The 23,147-nt window shown below is 48.5% G+C and overlaps 1 protein-coding gene and 1 pseudogene across 3 annotated transcripts in view; both read left to right on the plus strand.

Annotated features, from left to right (window-relative positions):
* Window positions 1-23,147, plus strand: part of LOC132673358 (transport and Golgi organization protein 1 homolog) — a 257,878-nt gene that overhangs the window by 214,953 nt on the left and 19,778 nt on the right. The window lies entirely within an intron of this gene.
* Window positions 9,672-10,815, plus strand: LOC144613801 (protein shisa-9 pseudogene; annotated as a pseudogene).

Consider the following 23,147-nt stretch of genomic DNA (forward strand, 5'->3'; position numbering starts at 1 on the left):
GGGAAGGAAAACTTCCAGACTCATTCTATGAAGCCAGTATTACTTTGATTCCTAAACCAGATAGAGACCCAGTAAAAAAAGAGAACTACAGGCCAATATCCCTGATGAATATGGATGCAAAAATTCTTAATAAGATACTAGCAAATCGAATTCAACAGCATATAAAAAGAATTATTCACCATGATCAAGTGGGATTCATTCCTGGGATGCAGGGCTGGTTCAACATTCGCAAATCGATCAACATGATACATCACATTAACAAAAAAAAAGAGAAGAACCATATGATCCTGTCAATCGATGCAGAAAAGGCCTTTGACAAAATCCAGCACCCTTTCTTAATAAAAACCCTTGAGAAAGTCGGGATAGAAGGAACATACTTAAAGATCATAAAAGCCATTTATGAAAAGCCCACAGCTAACATCATCCTCAACGGGGAAAAACTGAGAGCTTTTTCCCTGAGATCAGGAACACGACAGGGATGCCCACTGTTTCACCGCTGTTGTTTAACATAGTGCTGGAAGTTCTAGCATCAGCAATCAGACAACAAAAGGAAATCAAAGGCATCAAAATTGGCAAAGATGAAGTCAAGCTTTCGCTTTTTGCAGATGACATGATATTATACATGGAAAATCCAATAGACTCCACCAGAAGTCTGCTAGAACTGATACATGAATTCAGCAAAGTTGCAGGATACAAAATCAACGTACAGAAATCAGTTGCATTCTTATACACTAACAATGAAGCAACAGAAAGACAAATAAAGAAACTGATCCCATTCACAATTGCACCAAGAAGCATAAAATACCTAGGAATAAATCTAACCAAAGATGTAAAAGATCTGTATGCTGAAAACTATAGAAAGCTTATGCAGGTAATTGAAGAAGATATAAAGAAATGGAAAGACATTCCCTGCTCATGGATTGGAAGAATAAATATTGTCAAAATGTCAATACTACCCAAAGCTATCTACACTGTAATTCAATGCAATCCCAATCAAAATTGCACCAGCATTCTTCTCGAAACTAGAACAAGCAATCCTAAAATTCATATGGAACCACAAAAGGCCCCGAATAGCCAAAGTAATTTTGAAAAAGAAGACCAAAGCGGGACGCATCACAATCCCAGACTTTAGCCTCTACTACAAAGCTGTAATCATCAAGACAGCATGGTATTGGCACAAAAACAGATACATAGACCAATGGAATAGAATAGAAACCCCAGAACTAGACCCACAAACGTATGGCAAACTCATCTTTGACAAAGCAGGAAAGAACATCCAATGGAAAAAAGACAGTCTCTTTAACAAATGGTGCTGGGAGAACTGGACAGCAACATGCAGAAGGTTGAAACTAGACCACTTTCTCACACCATTCACAAAAATAAACTCAAAATGGAGAAAGGACCTGAATGTGAGACAGGAAACCATCAAAGCCTTAGAGGAGAAAGCAGGAAAAGACCACTCTGACCTCAGCCGTAGCAATCTCTTACTCGACACATCCCCAAAGGCAAGGGAATTAAAAGCAAAAGTGAATTACTGGGACCTTATGAAGATAAAAAGCTTCTGCACAGCAAAGGAAACAACCAACAAAACTAAAAGGCAACCAACGGAATGGGAAAAGATATTTGCAAATGACATATCGGACAAAGGGCTAGTATCCAAAATCTATAAAGAGCTCATCAAACTCCACACCCGAAAAACAAATAACCCAGTGAAGAAATGGGCAGAAAACATGAATAGACACTTCTCTAAAGAAGACATCCGGATGGCCAACAGGCACATGAAAAGATGTTCAACGTCGCTCCTTATCAGGGAAATACAAATCAAAACCACACTCAGATATCACCTCACGCCAGTCAGAGTGGCCAAAATGAAGAAATCAGGAGACTATAGATGCTGGCGAGGATGTGGAGAAACGGGAACCCTCTTGCACTGTTGGTGGGAATGCAAATTGGTGCAGCCACTCTGGAAAGCAGTGTGGAGGTTCCTCAAAAAATTAAAAATAGACCTACCCTATGATCCAGCAATAGCACTGCTAGGAATTTATCCAAGGGATACAGGAGTACTGATGCATAGGGGCACTTGTACCCCAATGTTTATAGCAGCACTCTCAACAATAGCCAAATTATGGAAAAGCCTAAGTGTCCATCAACTGATGAATGGATAAAGAAATTGTGGTTTATATACACAATGGAATACTACGTGGCAATGAGAAAGAATGAAATATGGCCTTTTGTAGCAACGTGGATGGAACTGGAGAGTGTGATGCTAAGTGAAATAAGCCATACAGAGAAAGACAGATACCATATGGTTTCACTCTTATGTGGATCCTGAGAAACGTAACAGAAACCCATGGGGGAGGGGAAGAAAAAAAAAAAAGAGGTTAGAGTGGGAGAGAACCAAAGCATAAGAGACTGTTAAAAACTGAGAACAAACTGAGGATTGATGGGGGGTGGGAGGGAGGGGAGGGTGGGTGATGGGTATTGAGGAGGGCACCTTTTGGGATGAGCACTGGGTGTTGTATGGAAACCAATTTGACAGTAAATTTCATATATTAAAAAAAAAATAATGTAGCAAAGGACAAAAAAAAAAAAGATATGGAGTGTTTGTAATATTCCTGGGAAAAGCACCATTCTTTTTTGAAAGCATTTATTTATTTGTTTGTTTGTTTATTTATTTATTTATTGAGAGAGACAGAAAGAGCAAGCAAGTGCATGGGGGAGGGGCAGAGGGAGAGAATGAATTCCAAGCAGGCTATTCGGAGAGACATGGGTCCTGGGAGTTGTGTGGTTTGCATCCAGCCATAGCTGATTCCTATGGATACACCTCACATTTTAGCCAATGTAGCTAGCTGGAAAATGCATGACCCTAAATCCTATTTTGGTTTCACAGCACAGTTGGAGGGACTTAAATTATTCATAGAATTGCCTCAAACTACCACTTGACTTATGAACTAAACCTGTGAGATTCTCACATTAGTCATCCCAGACTCTGATATTTCGTCTATAGTAAAATGACCAAAGATTAGGCATGATAAGTTTACCATTTTTTCTCTGGTAAGAAATATTTACACACACACACACACACACACACACACACACACACACACACACACAAGACTAACATAGTTTAGAAAGTGATTGTTACACAAATAGAGTATACAACCTTTAAAAGAGCTACTTATAGAATATCTATTTCATCAACCATAATTTTTTTCAATTTTCTATGGACCAGTGGAAACTTAACTATGGAAAACTTCAATATAGTTCTTGGGACTGACATTTGACAACTACCTGGGTTTTTTTTTAGTTTATTTATTTATTTTGGTGGGGGGTCAGAAAGATAGGGAAAGAGATAATCCCAAGTGGGCTCCACACTGTCAGCTCAGAGCCCCACATGGGGCTTGATCTCAGGAATTGTGAGATCATACCCTGAGCCGAGATCAGAAGTTGGATACTTAACCGACTGAATCACCCAGGCACCGCGAAAACTATTTTTAAAGAGAATCTACCAAAATTCTTCCTGCGGTGGGGTGCCTGGGTGGCTCCGTTGGTTAAACTTGATCTCAGCTCAGGTCTTGATCTCAGGGTTGTGAGTTCAAGACCAGCATTTGACTCCACACTAGGCATAAAGCCTACTTAAAAAAAATAATTCTTCTTGCTACATTGCTGAGAATGCTTACATACATGTAAGCTAGGACTGATTTGATGTCAACACTTTAAGAGATGCCTTTGCCTGTGTAGGCGGAGCAAAGCATCCCCCTGTAAGTTCCCAAATGCTTGACCCCTCATTTTTCCAGAGTTGCATCCCTTACATAGAGGACTCGCTGCAGAATTGGTGAGGCCCCGTGTTGAGAAATCATTTAAGAGTTTCACGACAATGGCAGAGCAGCAGGCGAAGCATGGGGCCCTCCTGAGCATGGGTTACTGTAAGGCTGTCCAGACTGCATGCCCAGGAAGCTTGCCCTGCCTCTATATTCTATCTTGTCCTGGAGATCTGAGATCCTGGAGAGCAAGGATGTTGTCTCAGCCTTCTGTCTCCCCAGGACTCAGCGCAGCGCCTACCACCTGCTAGTCTCCTTTAGGTTTCCTGTTGTAAGAATGACTGTTTACTAAGCACTGCCAAAGTTCCATTTCACTGTGCTAAGTGCTCTATGCAAGATATGGAGTGTTTGTAATATTCCTGGGGAAAGCACCATTCTTTTTTTAAAGTATTTATTTATTTATTTATTTAATTATTTATTTATTGAGAGAGAGAGAGACAGAGAGAGCAAGCAAGCGCATGGGGGAGGGGCAGAGAGAGAGAATGAATTCCAACTAGGCTCCTCGGTGTCAGCGTGGAGCCCAACATGGGGCTTGAACTCACCAACCATGAGATCATGATCTGAGCTAAAATCAAGAGTCACAGAGGCTTAGCCAAAGGAGTCACCCAGGTGTCCCGGGAAAGACCCATTCATATCCACATCTTATAGGTGGGGAAACTGAGGCTTAGAGAGGTTAAGCGACTCATTTGAGGTCATAAACCTCATACAGAAAGAACTAGGATTTAAACATGGGGCGGTTCTCAACTGATTTCGCAATGTCTGCTCATCACCTGTGTTTGGTTGTGGCAACTGGGAGGTGCTACTGGCATCTAGTGGGTAGAGTCCAGAGATGCCTCTGAACCTTCTACGATGCACAGGACAGCCCCCCACATCAGCTCCCCCCATCACAGAATGATCCACTCCAAAATGTCAATAGCATTGGGGCACCTGGGTGGCTCAGCCGGTTAAGCTACTGACCTTGGCTCAGGTCAGGTTCTCACGGTCCTCCAGTCTGAGCCACTCATCTGGGTCAGGGCTGACAGCTCAGAAGCTGGAGCCTGCTTCAGATTCTGTGTCTTCCTCTCTCTCTCTCTCTCTGTCCCTGCTCTGCTCACGCTCTGTCTCACTCTCAAAAATAAATACATAAACATTAAAAAAAAATGTGGATAGCATTGAAGCTGAGAAACCCTGTCCTCATACCAAAACCCACGTTTCCTAAACACAAGACACTTCATCTTATTTTCTGCATTTTTACTTTATTAATAAATACTATAAGGTATTTATTATTCTTCTTAAATGGACTTTAAATTGATGTGCACCTTAAATGTTTTTCCCCTGAAGCCAAGTGTTTGATGTGTCATTAATTTTTTCTGACACACATTAGCAATAAATATAAAATTATTTACAAACATGTTTGGGTACCACCAAAAAGCATCTCACCTACTACTTGTAGTCTGGGGGAACCAAAATTTAGACCCACTTCACTTCTCTTGTAGTTTCCTTTCTCTTTTCAGAACAAGAGAATAAAATATATCAAACCAGCGTGTTGCCCCAGCACGGCAAGGTGCTGGCCACATTTTGGCTTCTGTTGGAGAAAGTCATCGAGGGGACATGACCTTCAGTTGACCCCTGAGCTGGCGGTGGGCAATCGGAGGCTCATCATCCCCTCCCCTATCCTTGCAATGTATATTCCAAACACTGTTCTGGCACCAGGAGTCTGCTTCAAGGATGCAGCCTTGAGAGAGCAAAGTGCTGCTGAGACCATCTGGACGATATACTACTGACCCCTACTGCGGGTTGTGTGTAATATAAACTTGTAAGATTCTGGCAGGCAGGTGGAGAGATCCACTTGCCTTGCAGGGCCCAGGGCAGGCCTTGTAAGTTCCCTTGCTTATTACCCCCACCATCCACCCATCTGGAGACATCTGCCTCTTCCTTTGGTCTCTCCTTGCCCTCTGTACATGGGGGTCCAGTTTTGATCTCCCCCAGCCCCCAGGCAGCTCTTAAGGTTTGCAACCAACAGCTTGTGTGTCATCTCTTTTCTTTTTTGCAAGGCTAACAGTTGCTAAGAAACCTTTTTGAAACCCTAAGAGTCACCCGATGAGGACTATTAAGAATCAATGCCTTCCAGTGAGGGCCACAACACAGAGAGTCTAATTTGTGAAGTTGCATATAGACTGACGTGGGCTCCGAGTCCTGGTGAGCAAACCTCCTTTGTAACATCGGTCCTTCCCCTTAATTATTGGGGAGTATGGTTGCAGGTTCCTTGCAAATTGTGCTGCAGACTGACATAATTAAGCCTAGAGCCAACGAGATTCTTCCTTAGATACTAAAAGTGTCTGTGTTGCAAATAATAATGTCATCATCTCTTTCATAGAAAGCACTTTCCTGAAGAGCTGCATGTTAATTTCACCACATTTGCAGGAATTCATTTGGGTAGTGGTGGGGGTGGTCTTTGATGATGATTTTTCATCTCCTATGAACTTGACAGGTGTTTCAATTAGGAAGTGAATAACCACCACCATCCCTACACACACACACACACACACACACCCACACACCCCGCACCCCTCCCCACCGGGAACCCTTACAGAAATGCTTTCTCAACCACATGTTCTAAATGGGGACATGTTGTCAATAATCACACTTCTATTAGGAGGCAGTGACTCTATTTACTGAGTTGACATACCCAGAGGAAAGTGGCTTTCTTCCTTTAGAGAGGAAAATGAACCTGATTCCCCCCTTCTTGTACATATTTTTCAAAGGCTTGGGAAACGGGTGTGGGCAGTGTTCCAGGCGGGAACAGCAAGGGAATTTGGGGTGGATGAAGTTCACAGAGATAGCAGGTTTAAAGTTTGGGATCTGGCAAATAAGCCACAAAGGGTCCTTCTATCAGGTTGGCTTCTTTCCCAAGCAGGCTCCCTGCACTCTCCTTGTGACAAACAGGGGGCAGTCTCTGTTAAGTAAAGCCTGGAATAGCAGCCAGAGTAAATCTCCCCTGGGGACCGAACTCAAATATTCTGGTGACAGGCAATATTTTACAGATTGGAGACAGATTCTAAAATGGACTTTTCTGTCTAGATTTTGTCTCTTTTCACGAAGGTGTTTTTTTCTGTTTGTTTGTTTTGTTCTGTCTGTCTTGTTTAAAATCAAATTTAAATGTGTCTGAACAACCCCAACTCTTGCAGGAAGGTGTCTGTGACCTATCCTCCTACCAGGCCCTTGTCCTAGGCTCCCAGCCCTGATGCTTGCTGGGAGGTGCCTCGGTGGGGTGCAGTGGGGGTGGGCAGGCAGGAAAGCAGAGGTTAGGAGTCTGGCATTCTGCACCCAGCCCTGGCTTTCCCATTTGCTGACCATGTGACCTTGGGACAAAGACCTTAACCTCTCTGAGCCTCAGCCTCTTGGACCTTGGCAGGCCTGCTGGAAGGGTCCTTTCCAATTCTGATTTAGTGCCTAGAAATATCCCAATCCCTCTGTGTGGTCCTAACAGCAGAAACTCCATTGTCTGTCCCTGTTGTTTGCATTTCTTTCCTCCCTTGGTTTCATACCAAGGGTCTTGCATAAGAGTTTAGTAAGTTCATCAAAACAGCCTGTAAATAGTTTTTGAGTGTTTCTCATGCTTCTTGCTGCTGTAGGTGCTGGGAGATGCTGCAGGACTCAAGGCCCCTTTCTGCCCTGGAGTTTACCGTTCAATGTGCGGAGATAGGCAAAAACCAAATACATAATGTAATGTCAGATGGACAGGGAGTCTGGAGGCCCAATTTAGGCAGGCACTACCCGCAATGGTTACAACACAGACCCTGGAGTCACATTTCTTGGGTCAGATGCCAACTGTGTAGCGTCCCTTGCTGCTCTACTGTGGGCATCTGGTTTAATCGCTTTGGGCTTCAGTCCCTCCCTCTGTTGTGTGGGCCTCACAGTATCACCTAGAGATAGAGTTACAGGAGATCAGTCACTCCAGTGGTTTAGCAACTATTCCCAGATTGTCTGCGAGATGCTAGGCATGCTTTGGGCATCTGTGAGGAGGTGACTTTAGAAAACACAAGCTTAGTGGGTATATTGTAGGCATCAGATGTCAGCCATCATTAGTTCTCACACACCAATGCTTGTGTTTGTAGAGGTTCATACAGTGGTGGTGGGTGTGGGTCGACCCATATGCCACACTGCCGTATTTTGGGAACCTCATTCCGATGGCTCTGATGCATTTAGACTAAACAATCTCACACTTTGTCCAGGTGGGTTTGGGACATAATACAGCCCGCGATTCAGTGAGTCTCCCAGGGCTGGCATACTCCTGGATATGCTGGGTCAGTGTCAGCCTGGTTCATTTTTTGCTGGAACAGGGTCATTCTATGCTAGTCTTTCAGAAGACAGGAGGTGACATTCTTCCAAGAGAAGGCACAGTGAGCCAAACTCCCTGTCATTTTGAGAAAACTTGCAAAGGAGTTCAGTAACCACCTCCCCACCATGCTTTTTCGGTTAGAGAACCTCTATGTCATTTTATTGGTGGCCCAACTTTTTGGTGCTTTGAAAATGCCCGGAGAAGCCCCTGACTGATGCTCAGTGGAGGGGAGCGTGGTGGAGACATCATTCCCCTGCAAACCGCCCAGCTGACTGCAAGGTGTATACTTAGTTAATACAATTAAAAAAAAAAAAAAAAACAAAACAAAACACAGGGGCTTGTGGAGATCTAAATTCAGTGTAGCAACTTTGGTGCAAATCCTGTTTTGGGGGCTATTGGAGTCAAACTCAAGCAGAGGAAAGAAGTGGGATAAATGAGAGAGGGCCAACTGATTCCAGCTGGAATCAGCTGAGTGGAGAGGGCAGATTTGGAAATGCTGAAGGGCAAGGACCAGAGGCTGGAAGCCCAGGAAGCAAGGCCGGACTGCACCACCTCGGGTGAGGATGTCTGGGGAGCTCCTTGACCAAGGGGCCAGCTGACTCCAGAGACCCACGTGCGAGCTCCAGATGCGGAGGGTGGCTGAGGCTAGGTGTCCAGGCCTTGTGCTGCACTGGATCTGGGCGTGCTGTGTGCCCTCCTGTAGAAAGCAGGGAACGCCCCCGCGAGGTCTTAGAAGGACACAAGTGGCAGGTCCTGGGGCCTGGGAGAGTCCCAAGGAAAGACCTTCCGGGACATGGGACGTGCCCCTGCCTGGGCCTGGTCTGCTGCCTCTTCCTACCCCCTGGGCTTCTTTGACTTCAGTTCCTCCCACGGCCCTCCCCCGGGGGTCCTTACCCTGGGGCCAGTGGCTTGCCACCCCGCCTTCCCAGCTCAGTCTTGGTCCTAGGCAAGTCCCAGGGAGTAGAACCACCCCGGACGCGCGCCTGGCTAGAGGGCTCAGTCGGGGAAGGTAAGGGCGAGACGGCCCGGGCACCCTGGAGGGGCGATCCTGATCAGACTGTGTCTCAGTCTGCCTTGGAGTGGAAGCCACTTAGTCTGTCCCTACCTAAGCCCTGCGAATCCCCCCTTCCCTGGAGGGCAGATTCGAACCGCAGCTCCTGCGCACTCACGCCTGAAAAAGCCAGGGGCTGAGCCGCCTCTTCGCCCGGAACAGGTCTGAGCCGCGCCTCCCTCCCGGAGAGGGCGCGGGAGGTCCCGCAGCCATCCTCCACCTGCTGGGAAACCCGAGCGGTGCCTTCAGCCCCAGTGGCTGCCGACGCTCACTCCTCCCCGCCAGCTAGCCTAGCTCAGCTCTGCACCCCCGCCCCGCCCCCCAACTCGCTCCCGCCAGCCCTGCCGACTCACCTCTTCCGCGCCCCCGCCTCTTTGGAGCTAGCGACCTTTCCACCCCTCGTTCCCTCCTGCCCCCTCCCCCTTTCCTCCTGCCCTCTCTTCATACCAAAAGCGTTGCTTGGCTCTCTCCAGGGGACTTAGCAAGCTGGAGAGCTGAGAGGGATCGCAGGGCGGCTAGTCCGGAGCCTTCGGCCTAGGCGAGGCACGGAGCGACCCACTCGCCGCTGCTCTCCGGCCTCCGCCTCTCCCTGTAGGGGGCCGGACCTGCACCCGGCGCTTGCCCCCACTCGTCCTCCCCCAGCCCCGCCAGGCGCGCTCCTCCCCGCCTGGCCCCTCCCCTTAGGCGCGCTGCGCGCGGCGCCCGGGAGGCGGACGCGGGCTGAGCCCAGCGCAGGGGCCGCCCACCACCGAGCGCCCCGCGCCTCTCCCTGCCTGTGCGGCTGGCGGCGGCTCGCAGCCCCCGGCAACAGCCTCGGCAGCTTCGGCCGCGCCTGGAGAGGCGGCCGGCCGAGCCCAGGCTGCGAGACATGATCCGTAGCGTCCTCCGGCTGCTCCTCGGCAGCTTCCTCCCCGAGCTGTGCGCCCGCGTGTGCCGGGCGCAGGAGCGAGCGGGGCACGGGCAGCTGGCTCAGCTGGGCTGCGTGGTAGTGCTGGCGCGGGGAGGGGGGCGTGCAGCCGCTCTGGGGGCCGCCTCGGAAGAGGCCAGCGAGGGCGCGGGGGTCTGGGACGCGTTCCCCACCCGAGCGCCCACGCCGAACTTCTGCCGGGGCTACTTCGATATCAGGGACGAGTGGGACCAGCCGTTCAATTGTTCCTCGGGCGACTTCATCTTCTGCTGAGGGACTTGTGACTTGCGGTTCTGCTGCACATTTTAAGAAGCGGCGACTGAACCAGAGCACCTGCACGGACTCTGACATTCCGCTGTGGCTCAACACCCGCAAGCCCTCCGCGCGCAAGGACGGCCCCCAGCACCACCCCACGAAGGACAAGACCAACCTGATCCTTTACATCATGTGCGGGGTGCTGGCCGTCATGCTTGTAGGCATCTTCACCAAGCTGGGGCTGGAGAAAGCGCACCGGCGGCAAAGGAAGCCAAGTCCAGGTAGGCTGCCTCCCCTCCAGGCGCCGCTCTCCCTCCTCTTCCCTCTCCACCTTTCCTTGGGCAGTGGCGCTCCCCCCACCCCCCAACCCCCATCTCCGCTGGCGGAGATCGTCAGGGCAGCCAATTTCGGCTCCAAGCGCGGAGAAGGGGCGCTGGGCTCCGCACAGGTGTGGACTTGAGCGCGTGTGTGTATGTAGGGGGTGGTCTCTGCACCACCCCTCACCGTCTCGCTGCCCTTTCCCACCTAGGATTCAAGCGGATCTGAGACACACACAGCCCGGGAGCTCAGGGCCCCGGAGTCTTAGGTTTTGGCGAGGGGTCTACCCCTCGGATTCCAGATGCCAGCTTCTAGGTAAACAGGGCAGGCGGCCCGAAAAGGAAGGGCGGCATGTGTGAGGGAGAGAAGCAGTGTGTGCCGCCTGCAACACGTAAGGCTCGCGAAAACGAAGCGAGGGAGGTGGAGAGAGAGAGGGGAGGGCGAGAAGAAAAGCCTTGCCTGGAGCGGCCTCTTCTCTCTCTCCCTGAGCTGCCAGGTTCCTGGAATTGGGACCTTGGTTGCCTCCCCGCCACCCGGACCCCTGCCCGCTTTCCGCTGTCGCCACTTCTCCCTGCTGGGCTCCAGGGCCTCCTCCCTGTGCTGCGCCCCTTGCAGGGGTTGGTGAGGACTCCAATGTCGGGAGGCCCCCTCCTGCTCCCCTGATTCCTCAGCCTTCCCGGTTGCCTTATTCATTATGCAAGTCCCAGCGGGAGCGAGTTGTAGCAGATGGGAGAAGGCACTTTGGGGATTAATGGAGCGATTTTCCTTTTGCTTTTTAAAAAAGTGTCTAAATTGATTCGCACAACCCATAACTTTGGAGGCAGAGGGCGCAGCCACCGGGAAGCAGCCCCCAGACGCGATGCAGGTCAGGGTTGGCAGGAGGTCTGGGCGGGAGGGGTTGGAGAGCGACTGGCGGTCTTGGAACAGCTGGATGGCTGGGTGCTAGCTAGCTGGATCTTGCCCATTGTGGGCAGCGGGGTCGCCATGTGTTCCCCCCCTCTACACACAGACACACACCCTCCCTACACCTCTGGCGGGGGCCCATGTGTGCTCGTGTGGACACAGGAACTCGGTGCGCCTGCCTAAAAAACCTGAACAAAGAGACCCACCCAAAATAGGCGAAGGAACATTAGCACCTCACTAGTAATTATTTTCTATTTATACGCAGAGTATCTGATGATTTTTTTCCCTCCAGAGGGGAGGGATTTGGGCCAAGAGGTGAGAAAATTCCTCTTGGTTTGGTTCAGCAGGGAGGTGTGGGTGGTTGTTGGGATCTTGAAGCACAAAAGTTAGCTTGGAGAGGATTCAGGAAACTCTGACCAACTGAGAGAGTAACACGCTGGCCCCGCCCACCTCCTGCATCCCCAAGATGCCCTGTCCGCAGCCCCACAGGCGGGAGTTTCACTTCCCCGCAGTCCCTGCCAGTCCCTGTAGTTTCCCTGGGGTCTGTGTTAAGGTGAAGGAAACTAGGGCGGCGGGACTGTGGCAGGCGACGAGTGTGGCCTTGGTAGGGAGAGAGTCCCCCAGGGATAGGTAGGCTGCCTTGCAGATTCGTATTAATTCCTCTGATGAAGTATCCACTGAGCCTTTCCCTTGCAAACCAGAGCTTCCAGGAGCCCTCCTGGGTGTTTGGGTGGGGGGTGAAGGAGGGTAGGAAAGGCAGGAGAAGGGGAGGTGGGAAGGTGGGAGCTGAGCTAAGGGTGGGCGGCTCCCTTTGGCCTGCAGAGGGGGAAGGTGATGTGTGATCTTCAGGCTCTGTGTGATCTGGGTATTCCTGTTGAGACAGAGCTCCACCGAAGACCTGAGGGCTCAGGAGGGAATCTTATTCCTGTCTTGCCACCTTGCAGCTCTGTCTGGAGAAAGAATCCCCCCAGCTTAGTTGGTTGCAGCCACTTCTTCAGGCACCACCAAAGCGCTGGTTGGGTGTTGAATATCGGGGCATCCACACCTCTGAAAGAGCCTGGACACAAGACTCTCCTGATACACAGTTTGGGAATTCCAGAATGCCATGGAAGGACATTCTCTTGAAGAGAAAGGATAGTTGATTTTTATTGGCAGTTTCCCAGGTGTGGTTTACAACCCCAGCTGCTGTTTAGGACCACCTGGAGTGCTTTAAAAAACAAAGCAAAACAAAACAACCCTCTTGCTAGGGGCCCACCCCAGGCAATTTAGATCACAATTTCTAGGGTTGCTGAGTCTGTGTATTTCTGTAAAGCTCTCTAGGCTTTCCAATGTGTGGCCAGTTACTGTTACTGAAAAGGAAAGAACATTTGCCAGGCACTGCACTAGAGTGGTGTGTGTGTGTGCGTGTGTGTATGTGTGTGTATACACTCTGGTGCCTGTGTGTGTAAACACTCCTTTAGTGTGCATGACCACCTTAGGAGACAGGTGCTAATAGTTCCTGCTTATAGATGACAAAATCATGGCTCAGGTTGGGTGGCTTCTCCAAGGTCACCCAGTTAGTTATAAAACTGCAGTCCCCAGCCCCCTGATTTCAAGTGTGTTTTCAGTTTGAGTGAGCATTGGGTGGGGGTGGGCAGCTTCCTAGAATGCATATTCTTGTGTTCTGTCCAGAAAGGGAAACATTCCGGGTCAGTAACGGTCTGGGATGAGCCCCAGAAATCCACATGTAGCAGCCTCCCTGAATGGCTCCTCAAAAGTGGCCTACATGTTTAAGGAAGACTGTTCTTGAGTTTGGGACTATTTTACATTCTTGGAGATGGATGCATTAAATCCAATGCCACTCTCTTCTTTGCATTTGCTTGTGTGTTTTCTGCACGTATTTCTGCTTTGAGTATTTGTGTATTTGTGGTGCTGGGGGCTGCCCCCAGGACCGTCGAAATGCATGGTGCCCTGTGTATGCAATTAACCATTTCAAGTCCCAGCCACAGGTCAGCGGGTACCCGAGTGGCATACACCCAGCTACCTGAGAGCTTCCGGGTGAAATTACCATCTTGGCCACAGCCTCTTAATTAATTTTGTCTTGGGCTGTGTGGGTCCCTGAGATGAAGGGTTCATTCTCATTTCATCGGAAAGCAGCCCCACGTCACTGACTGCTCCTCGTGACCTGTGCACTTGAGGCATCCTAGAAGAGGCCTCCGTGATGTCGTTTTTCAGACCCAGAATCCTGGGCATGTTGGCTGCTCCCTTCTGGGCCGACTGGGACCTGAAAACAGGAGAAAGTCTCTAATTCCAGGAGCTGCGGGGGTCTTGCCCAAGATAATAGGAAGAACTTCACAGACCCTCATTCACCAGCCACAGTAGCGTTACATCCTGTCATATGTATCAGAACAAGTGACTGCAAACAGTGGCCGGCTCTGGTTACCCAACCACGTAGACATGTTTTGTTTGTCTGCAAGGTATTGCTATTTATGTATTCTTTTTAAAAAATTTTTTTAAATGTTTATTTCTTTTTGAGAGAGAGAGAGAGAGACAGAGCATGAGCAGGGCAGGGGCAGAGAGAGATAGAGAGGGAGACACAGAATCTGAACCAGGCTCTAGGCTCTGAGCTGTCAGCACAGAGCCCAACACAGGGCTTGAACCCAGGAACGGAGAGATCAAGACCTAGGCTGAAGTCAGAGGCCCAACCAACTGAGCCACCCAGGCACCACTATTTATGTATTCTTATTTTTAAGTTTCTCTCTCTCTCTCTCTCTCTCTCTCTCTCTCTCTCTCTCTTTTTTTTACTGTGAAACATTTTACACATACAAAAGACAAAACTTGAAAGAAGGTAAAAATGTCTTTAGGGTTTTTCACTCCCGGTACGACTGCCATTGGGCCGGCTCATTCTCGGTTGTGGGGGGCTGTTCTGTGCATCGTAGGGTGTCTGGCAGCCTGCTTTGACTCCCCCCACTAGGTGCCAGTAGTACCCCCCTTACCACCCAGCTGTGACAGTTAAAAAAAATGTCCTCAGTCATAGCCACATGTCATCCAGGAGTAGAATCACCCCAGATGAGAGTTACTAATCTAGGCCACGCAGTTACGAGTATCTTGTCATATCCGCTTTAGCACCCACTCTGTATTTTCATTTGCTCTCTCCCTTTTTCCCTAAATACTTCAGCGTGGATCGCCTAAGAACAAGGACATTCTCCCACACAACACAATCCCAGGATCGTACTCAAGAAGCAGGACAAAAACTCTAATACCATCATATAGCCAATCACGGTAACATTCTCCTTGTCATGCCAGAAATGTCCTTTGGAGCTTGGGCTTCCAAACTCTGATCCAGTCAAGGCTCACTGCATCTGGGCTGTAAAATTTCTTCAGTGTCTGTTATGTATTGTGTTTGAAACCCAACTTAGAACCAAGGAGATTTCACATAGAAATCCCAATTTCTGACTTCTCTTGAGAAATTGGTAGAACCGACAACACCGGACGTGCGTTTTCCCAGGGAAGCTGTTGGTTGCCTCCAGGGGGTGACTTCCCTCTTTAGGAAGCTCTCAGGTTCTCCTCCGTCTCCACCCCCACCCAGTTCCCTTAGTGCTGGTCGGCCCAAAAGGGTGGGCCTTTTGGCCTGTGCGTGCCTTCAACTGATTAGACGAGGCCCACCTGAGTGATGGAAGGCCATCTACTCAGTCTGTTGAATGTCAGTGTTCATCTCATCCAAACACCCATTCTCAGAAGCATCCAGAATGACCTTTGACCAAATATTTGGGCACCCTGTGGCCCAGTCAAGTGGGCACTTAATAGTTACCATTATAGTTATTTTAGGAACTTACTACTCAGAGTGTGTCCTGTGGAGCAGCCTCATTTTCATGACCTGGGAGCTTGAGCAGAAGAATCTTATGCCCCGCCTCAGACTTACTGAAATAGAATCTGCATTTTCTCAAGGCCCCTAGGTAGCATGAATGCACATCGTTTGAGAAGCACCCAAACTATGTGCCACAAAAAGATGGCAAATCCTTGGGAATTTTTTGGTTTACAGCACATAGTTGGTGATTTCCATGGTCTTTTATTTATGAAGCTTTATGGACACGTATTTTCAGATGTTTTTTCTTATGTACCCTAATCCGTACGCATTTGTTGTACTAATAAGTATGTGCGTGTACCAGTGAACAGTTATTAAGTACATTATAAAGCATACCTAAATACAAATTTTAAACTGAGCTGAAGGTGCAGTAAATATTATTTTAAAATTTGTTTGTAAGGGCAGTGACGTCATGCAATCATTAGCTAACATCAAAGCATGATGTATGTTGAGGAAGAAACTTACCATTAATAAACAGTCCATATTTTGAATATTTTACAGGAGAGTTTTGGTTATTCTTGGCTGACTTTGCTTTGATCTGAATAGAACATCATTGTTTGTAACCTTGTGACAAGCTAGCTGTTGAAGAGAAGGGGAGAGTCGATGCGATTGTTTTCTTGTGCTTCCTCTCTCAGTATTTTCTTCAGCCTGCGGTTATGTTATGGGGTGGGGAGGGGCGGTTTAAGCCTTGTGCCTGCTTAGTGATGGTTAGCCTCACTAACCCTAGATAATGTATCTGCATATCTCCTCTTGGGGGGCACATAGCTGTAATATGGGCAACATACACCAATGATGGTCCGCTGCCAGTCACCGTTCTTGGTCTGAGCTTCCCAATTCTCACTGTCTGACGTGGGCATATCAAGTGAGGGTGCCAGCATCCATACACATATTGCATTGATTCCTCACTTTAACGACTAAAGACCATACACAGGAGTTCTCAGATTTCCTGTCCTTATGCCGAATCCTTTTATGTGGTGCGTAGAGTGAGTGGACTCTTCTTTGATGACTGATTTTCCAGGATATGGAGGAGGCCTCTTAAGAACTCTCATCTCAGTTGCATGTCCTGGGAAGGGCTGCCTTGGGGAAAAGGATCCTTGGCTTTTGGGCTGGGTTTTCAGGAATTTCAGCACTCCGGGGAAGCCCAGGGGATTTGCATAGAGTAGCGCTGACCAAGTTCATGGTAGCTGTCCTGATAACCTACTTTGTGAACCTCTTGAAAGCCTGAATAACATGGAATCTGGGGGGGATTCCTTAGAGAAAGTGGTGAAAGCTATGACTTCTTGCTCGAGAAAAATGCACAAACAAAATTTCCACTCAGCTCCCGAGGGGTCCAGGGACCCCCTGAAGCTCATGATGAAGAACCTATTTAGAAGTGAAAAAGGCAAATCAGGTTTGGAGGGGCTTTCTTTACCTCAAACATTCCCTTTCCTGCAGCCTCCTTGAGTTTCAGACTCTGCTTACAGCACAGAGCGGGGAAGGAGGCTGAACTCTGATTTCATAGACACTCAGGTTTGTACCTCAGTTCCTGCAGTGATGCGCCGGGTGACCTTGAACAGTTTTTTAGCTCCATAAAACGGGTAGGATAATCCTCAGGGACCTGTGCAACACTCCCATGAAGCAAACCCTACACACACTGGGCACACAGAAAACACACATACACAGTTGTGGTCAGAAACACCCAAAGTGTCAGCAAATTCACACATACAACCAATACACTCACAGACATGAAACACAGATACGCACAGATACTCCCACAGGGACACATGTACCCGAGAGATACGGGTAATACAGTCACAGACACAGAGATTTGCACAGCAGATATATGCTCATTCAGAGACACAGATACAGATACACATGCATACAGATAAACACAAGAGGAAAATGATGAGGGAGCATAAAGCAAGCTGCCAGGCCTCATACCCCAGCCCCCACCCTCAGGTGGGCTATGTGTGATAGCCCTTGGGCACTCCTGGCTGCCCAAGAACAAAGCAAAAGGAAAAAAAAAAATCCCAAATGGTTAACTGATAGAGATCATAGTCCTGCAGGGCTTGTCTCCATCTATTTACAAATATCTTAGTAAATCATGAGAAAAAGGCCATCGTAATCTCCAGAAACCTATGGACTTGGTTTCCTAGAGCCCCAGCATCATCCCTCCATAGTGATGTAGGAAACTAAGGTAGAAAGAAATGGGAGGTAGAACTAAATTTCCTTATAACCTGCAGCCCATTGGCTTGAGGCCAGCAGAATGAAACATCTCTCCCTCTGTCTTACTGCTAATGCTTTGCTAGAGGGCAAACAACCCTAGTTTGACAATAGCTAGGCAGCCAGTATCCTGGGAGTATTCTTTTTTTTTTTTTTTTCTTTTTTTTCTTGGGCGTCTTCTTTAGCGTATGAGTCTCATTGGAAGCTTCCCCTGGACTTGACCTCCTCCCAGCTCCATAGTGTATAACTAGTCTCTCCTCATGGTGCCTGGGCAGCTCTTCAGCTAGGGCCACTGGTCCTGTCCCCATGCTTTAATGAAATCACCACCTTTTTTGCACCAAAGACGACTTCAAGAATTCTTTCCCCATGAACCCACTGTCACCCCAAAACCTCATCAGAAAACATGAAAACAACCAAGTAACAGGAAATTCATGTCCACAGTCAATATACCCACAGACACAGAACTCCGACTCACAGGTGCATGATGCAGATTACACACACACACACACACACACACACACACACACACACTCACTCACTTCAGGACAGCTCTGGCACTCTAATGGAGGCCACTACAAGAAGAAGGGGTGCACAGACCCTGGTATGACCTGTCCCATCTAAGTTGTCATGGAAGGGGGCGTTTTCCTGGTTCCAACCCTGTGCTGGGCATGTGCCCCATGTCAGTGCCTTACCAAGGGTTGTGCCCAGGCCTGGATTCCAGAGAGTGGCCAGGGTAGGGTGGCCACAGGGACAGGGGCACAGGCTAGAGACAGGGTGCACTTAGATTGGGGGTGTTGCATGGGGCCAGGTCAAGTGAGGGAGACAGGCAAGTCTCTCCAGGATCCTTGGGGTGTGTCAAAGTGGGCTGTGCCTTCTCCCACCACAATAATAGCACTAATGGCATCATCAGGACTAGTATATGACAGCATTATCATGACCACAGAGATGAATGACTGGCAGCCTGAGGTGCAGGAGCCGGGCTGTGACCTTGCCCTCTGGTTTGGCCTCAGCTTCTGTACAGGCTGACCTGGACAAAGCGGGCTATGGGGCCAAGCATCTTTGTGGCCCCTGCTCTCTCTGGAGTCTCCACGCCCCAGCTTCCCACTCTCCCAACATCCCCTCCCAGACCCAAGTCAGCAGGGAGCCTTTTCTCAGCCTGGGTCCAGCCTTCCCCTTGAGGGCTCCGAGCCTGATTCCTCATCCGTGCAAGGGATTACAGATGGTACTGCCACTGGGTCCCAAGAGGTGATGTCCGCAAAGGCAAAGGCTTGGCACAGGTCTGAAATTGGAGGGAACTGTGGTTTTCACCTTTGTTGCCTTTAACAGCTGTGCAACTTTTAAGGCACCAGACTGGGAAGACACATGCCCCAGGGAGGTGATGGCGCTGATATCCACTAGTGCTCAGCATGTGACTTCCTCTTGTCCTCAGCACAGTTCTGGACACAGGCATGGACACTCCCATTTTACTGAAGGAAACCAGTCCAGGGTCACACAGCTGGTAAGCAGCACACTGGATCTCAAACTCTAGGTTCCTGGCCCTGCCCCAGGGGCCATGAAGGGCTCCCCAGATGGGAGGCTGACATTGGCTTTGGGGACACTTCCTCACCTCCATGAATGATCTCACTTGTTCAAGGCCCCCCAGACTCTGTCCACTGCCTCTTCTTTCCCAGGTCCCTGCTCCAGTTATAATCAGGGTGACCCTGGCCATCCTTCTTGGAATTCCCTAGGCCTCCTTATTGTCAGGGCCTCTCTCCCATTCACTTTTGGGCCAGTCGGACTCCACCCCCTCTGTTGCTGGCCTCTCCTTGTATAACCAGGACAGCCCAACCCTGGGGCTCTTGAGGCAGGCAGCAGGATCTAAAGGGAATGTAACGCTCTTGGTTTTTCACTCCTGTTTTGTTTTGGTTTTGGTTTTGGTTTTGGTTGTTTTGTATGGTTTCTTTATATTTAGGCTGGAGCCCTTGCTTTGCTATTTTAGCAGTGCCAGAGTGGTTCCTTTTACAATAAATTTATGTAAAAATAAAAGTGAGGGGATTTAGAGCAATGATTTTCAGTTGGGGAATCACTGAGTCAATCATGCAGAGAAACTATTTAGGAAGCTCAGCTCAGGACAGAGCCCGGGAGAGATGATTACAGTAGGTTTGCCTAGTCACCTGGGTCCCTGGCCCCTGCCCACCTGCTTGGCCTTCCCTGGCCAGCACACCTGGTGTTGCCAACAATCTGGGTGTTGTCCCGGGTCCCCCAGGAGAGAAGCTGATGAACTGTTTCTCTTAAAATGCTCTCATTCCTGGAGATTGCAGGAGATCCCTTGTGAGTCAGCTGGATCCAACCCCCCGCCCCTGCATCCCCCGTAAGGTTCATAATGTACAGCCCATGCCAACAGGTAGGAGGGTCACACAGATAAGTGACAGATCTACCACTGTTTGTGGTGTTAAAATGTCTAGGTCAATTAGAGATGATTTGGGGACCAGACAGTCTTCTCACACCAACATTCCAGGATATTCTAGGCCAGGAGACATTCTAGATTACAATTTTATTTTGCTCCTATCATTCAGTTCAAATATAGCTCTTTTGCTTTGGGATTTCTTGACTCCTATTCTACTTGTAGAGGAGCTTCTCAATTTCTAAACATACGGGAATTTCTAGTTTCCTCTTTATTAGTGATTTCTAGCACATTCTATCACTGAAACATGCTTTGTGTGATTTCCTTCCTCTGAAATCATTTCATTCCTCTGAAATTTCCCTTATGGCCATAATAAATAGGGTGAATGTTTGTAACCGTATCCTTTGTGCCTGAAGTGAATGTGTCCTCTACAGTGTTATGTCCATGTGGACACGTATATGGATCTAGCTGTGGGATTCAGATGGTTTGCTATCAAGATGTCTACCTTATGGATGTTCTATCTGTTTTGACTGAGAGAGGGTTAAACCTTACTGTCTGTGTGTGCATTTGATTGTTCTTGCAGCTGTGTCCTCCTTTGCTTTCTCTGTTGTTCAGCTATTGCCCATGGGAGATGGGAGTTCAGAAAGGAAGGAGAGAGCACTCAGAAGAGGTGACAGGGAGCTGGGTTGGGAGGGCCCAGAAACCAGAAGGTCGGCCAAGTTTCCAGAGAGGACCTGTCGTTGGGATGGCATGTGGTGGTGCATGTCGTGGGATGGCATGTGGGATGGCAGGTGAGGGCAGCTGATTGGTTGAGAGAGAGTATCAAGGCTTTGGGTTGCTAAGGCAACACCCAGACAGGTGAGGGCTTGGAAGAAGAAGGATCTTCCTCTGCTCCACCTGCTCCTGAGAGTCCACTTAACCTGCTGTTTATGTCCTGCTTACCTAGTGATTTACTGACCTGCTGACCTACTAACCTGTCTGAAGCCTCCCCCCACCCCTCTTGTACTTGATCTGATCCTGGTCCTGTCCCTGACCCCCTTCTTCTCCTGACACACCCCTTCCCTAACCCACCCCCTTTTTATACTCTTCCCCCATCCCCAATTACCACCCCTCCCCCCTTTCCCACCCCTCCCCACTCCTCCCTTGCACACCTACACCCCATCCTCCGTCTCCACCTCCCGCCTGGAACCCTGGAGTCCCCTTAAAGGACCAGGACAGGAAGATGCAGAGGCTGTTTTTCTGGCTCCTTGTGCTTGGGTGTCCTGGTTACCCAAACACAAATGTGAGTAAACATGGGACATCGGTGGATTCTTCCTTCCTATCGGGTTCTTTCACACTGTGGTTAAACAACAGCTTCTCTATGGGGCTTTTGATGGGAACTTCAGAAGAACTTCATTTCTTCCTGAAGACTGAGGACCACAGGGCAGGTTTCTCCACCAGCCTGAAGTGGTTGTGGCCACAGCTGTCCGCATCAAGTTCTGGGTCCTGTCTGTGCTGCTTGGTCCAAAAAGAGCAGTGGTGACAGGATGTAAACCCGATCATAGTAGGTTTATAGTGTCAAGAAGGAAGGATTTCTGAAGATACTAAAAGCTATTGAGCTGATTGACTTAAATAGGTGTTTCTATGATGTGTGAATTATTTCATTAAAGTTGTTTTTAAAAATGTCAAGAACTCTTATTTAATAGGAACTATGGATATTAGACCGGCTCCTGGAAGCCCTGTTAAGATCCTGCTTCAAGCTTTGCAAGCTTAGGGTCCATCTTATATGTAGTTTGTTTTCCTATCAGCACACTGTTCATATTTGTGAAGTTTGGTAGCCCTGGGAACAGAGGTAACTGGAGCATTGGTGTTGGTACAGAGTGTTAAAAAGTGAAATGTCTTTGGGCTCTGTGCTTCCTGGTTTGTTGACTTCTAGCAACTTCTGAGTCAGCCCTTTGACTCGGGTCTTGGAGGCTGTCCCCCGGGACTCTGTGTCCAACTGTGTTGATGGGAGCCTCATAAGCCCAGCAGAAACTAAGTGGCTGCATCTTGCTTGGACATTTATGATAGGAAAATCACGAGGAGCGACACGATCCGGAAGTGAATGAATTGTTGTCCTTATTTTAGCTAAGTATGTGCGGAGTGTTGATTTACTCAAAGCAAGGAGGGTTCTGAATGTCCTTAGGATTGTCCAAATATAATGAAACACCTGGTTCCCAGTGTGACTATTTCACTCTATCATTGAAAAGCAAAACTTGTACCCCTAGGAGAGTGAGAGAGGCAGACAGACAGACAGACAGACAGAGAACACCATAGAGATAAGTAGATTTCTTTAGATTGGCATGTACCAGATCCTTAGAGCGGGATCTGGAAAGTCCCAGTAGTCAGGAATAACCCTTGCATTGAGGCAGAATCATTCCACACGAATGCCTCCCATCTAAATAGAATCGGTTCTGTTTCTTTTGAGACTATGAAGGAGGAAAATTCTTGATCATCTTTATGAGAAATTTCCCCTGGTACCTAGGCTGCCTCTCACAGATTGGTTCACCTCTCTCTTCCTGCCTCATCTCTGAATTCTTCCATCAACTAACTTGTCTTGCATTTCCCACCTCCACCTACTCATGGCCGTTGACTGTGAGAACCTAGTGTTACTGGCCTCATTGGATCTAATCTAGTTCAGCGTCACCTACTGATATCAGCTGCCAGACAGCTGCCAGAGGCACCAAGAGTGCCCACAGCCGAAGATGTTTTACCTTCGTGACAAGATGGCCTCTGTCTTTGGTGCATTTGAGCCCCATGACCAACCATTGTGCTGACAGCTACTGCTTTCTTTCAGACAGTGGCTAGTCAAAGACGGTGAGTGTGTATTTCCCACCATTACACATTTTTGTGATCTCATCTCTGAGAGCTGAAGATGAAAATGTTACAGATTTCAGAGGCTACTTTCTAGACAGGTTTCTTTGCACAAAATTAAGCTTGGTATGTGAATTAGTATGAATTGCATTGCGAGTGTTTTGCTCCTAAAATGCTTCTAAGTCCAGTTTTTGTAGAATGAGATGTGTACCACTGTTTTGGTTTACCATACCCAGGAATTTTGTATTATTTGAGAGATCCATTTCCAGAGTTGCTACTGATTGTTTTTGGCACAATACCATGAAATAGA

This window comes from Panthera onca, chromosome A2 (assembly GCF_046562875.1).
Source record: "Panthera onca isolate mPanOnc1 chromosome A2, mPanOnc1 haplotype 2, whole genome shotgun sequence".
NCBI lineage: Eukaryota > Metazoa > Chordata > Mammalia > Carnivora > Felidae > Panthera > Panthera onca.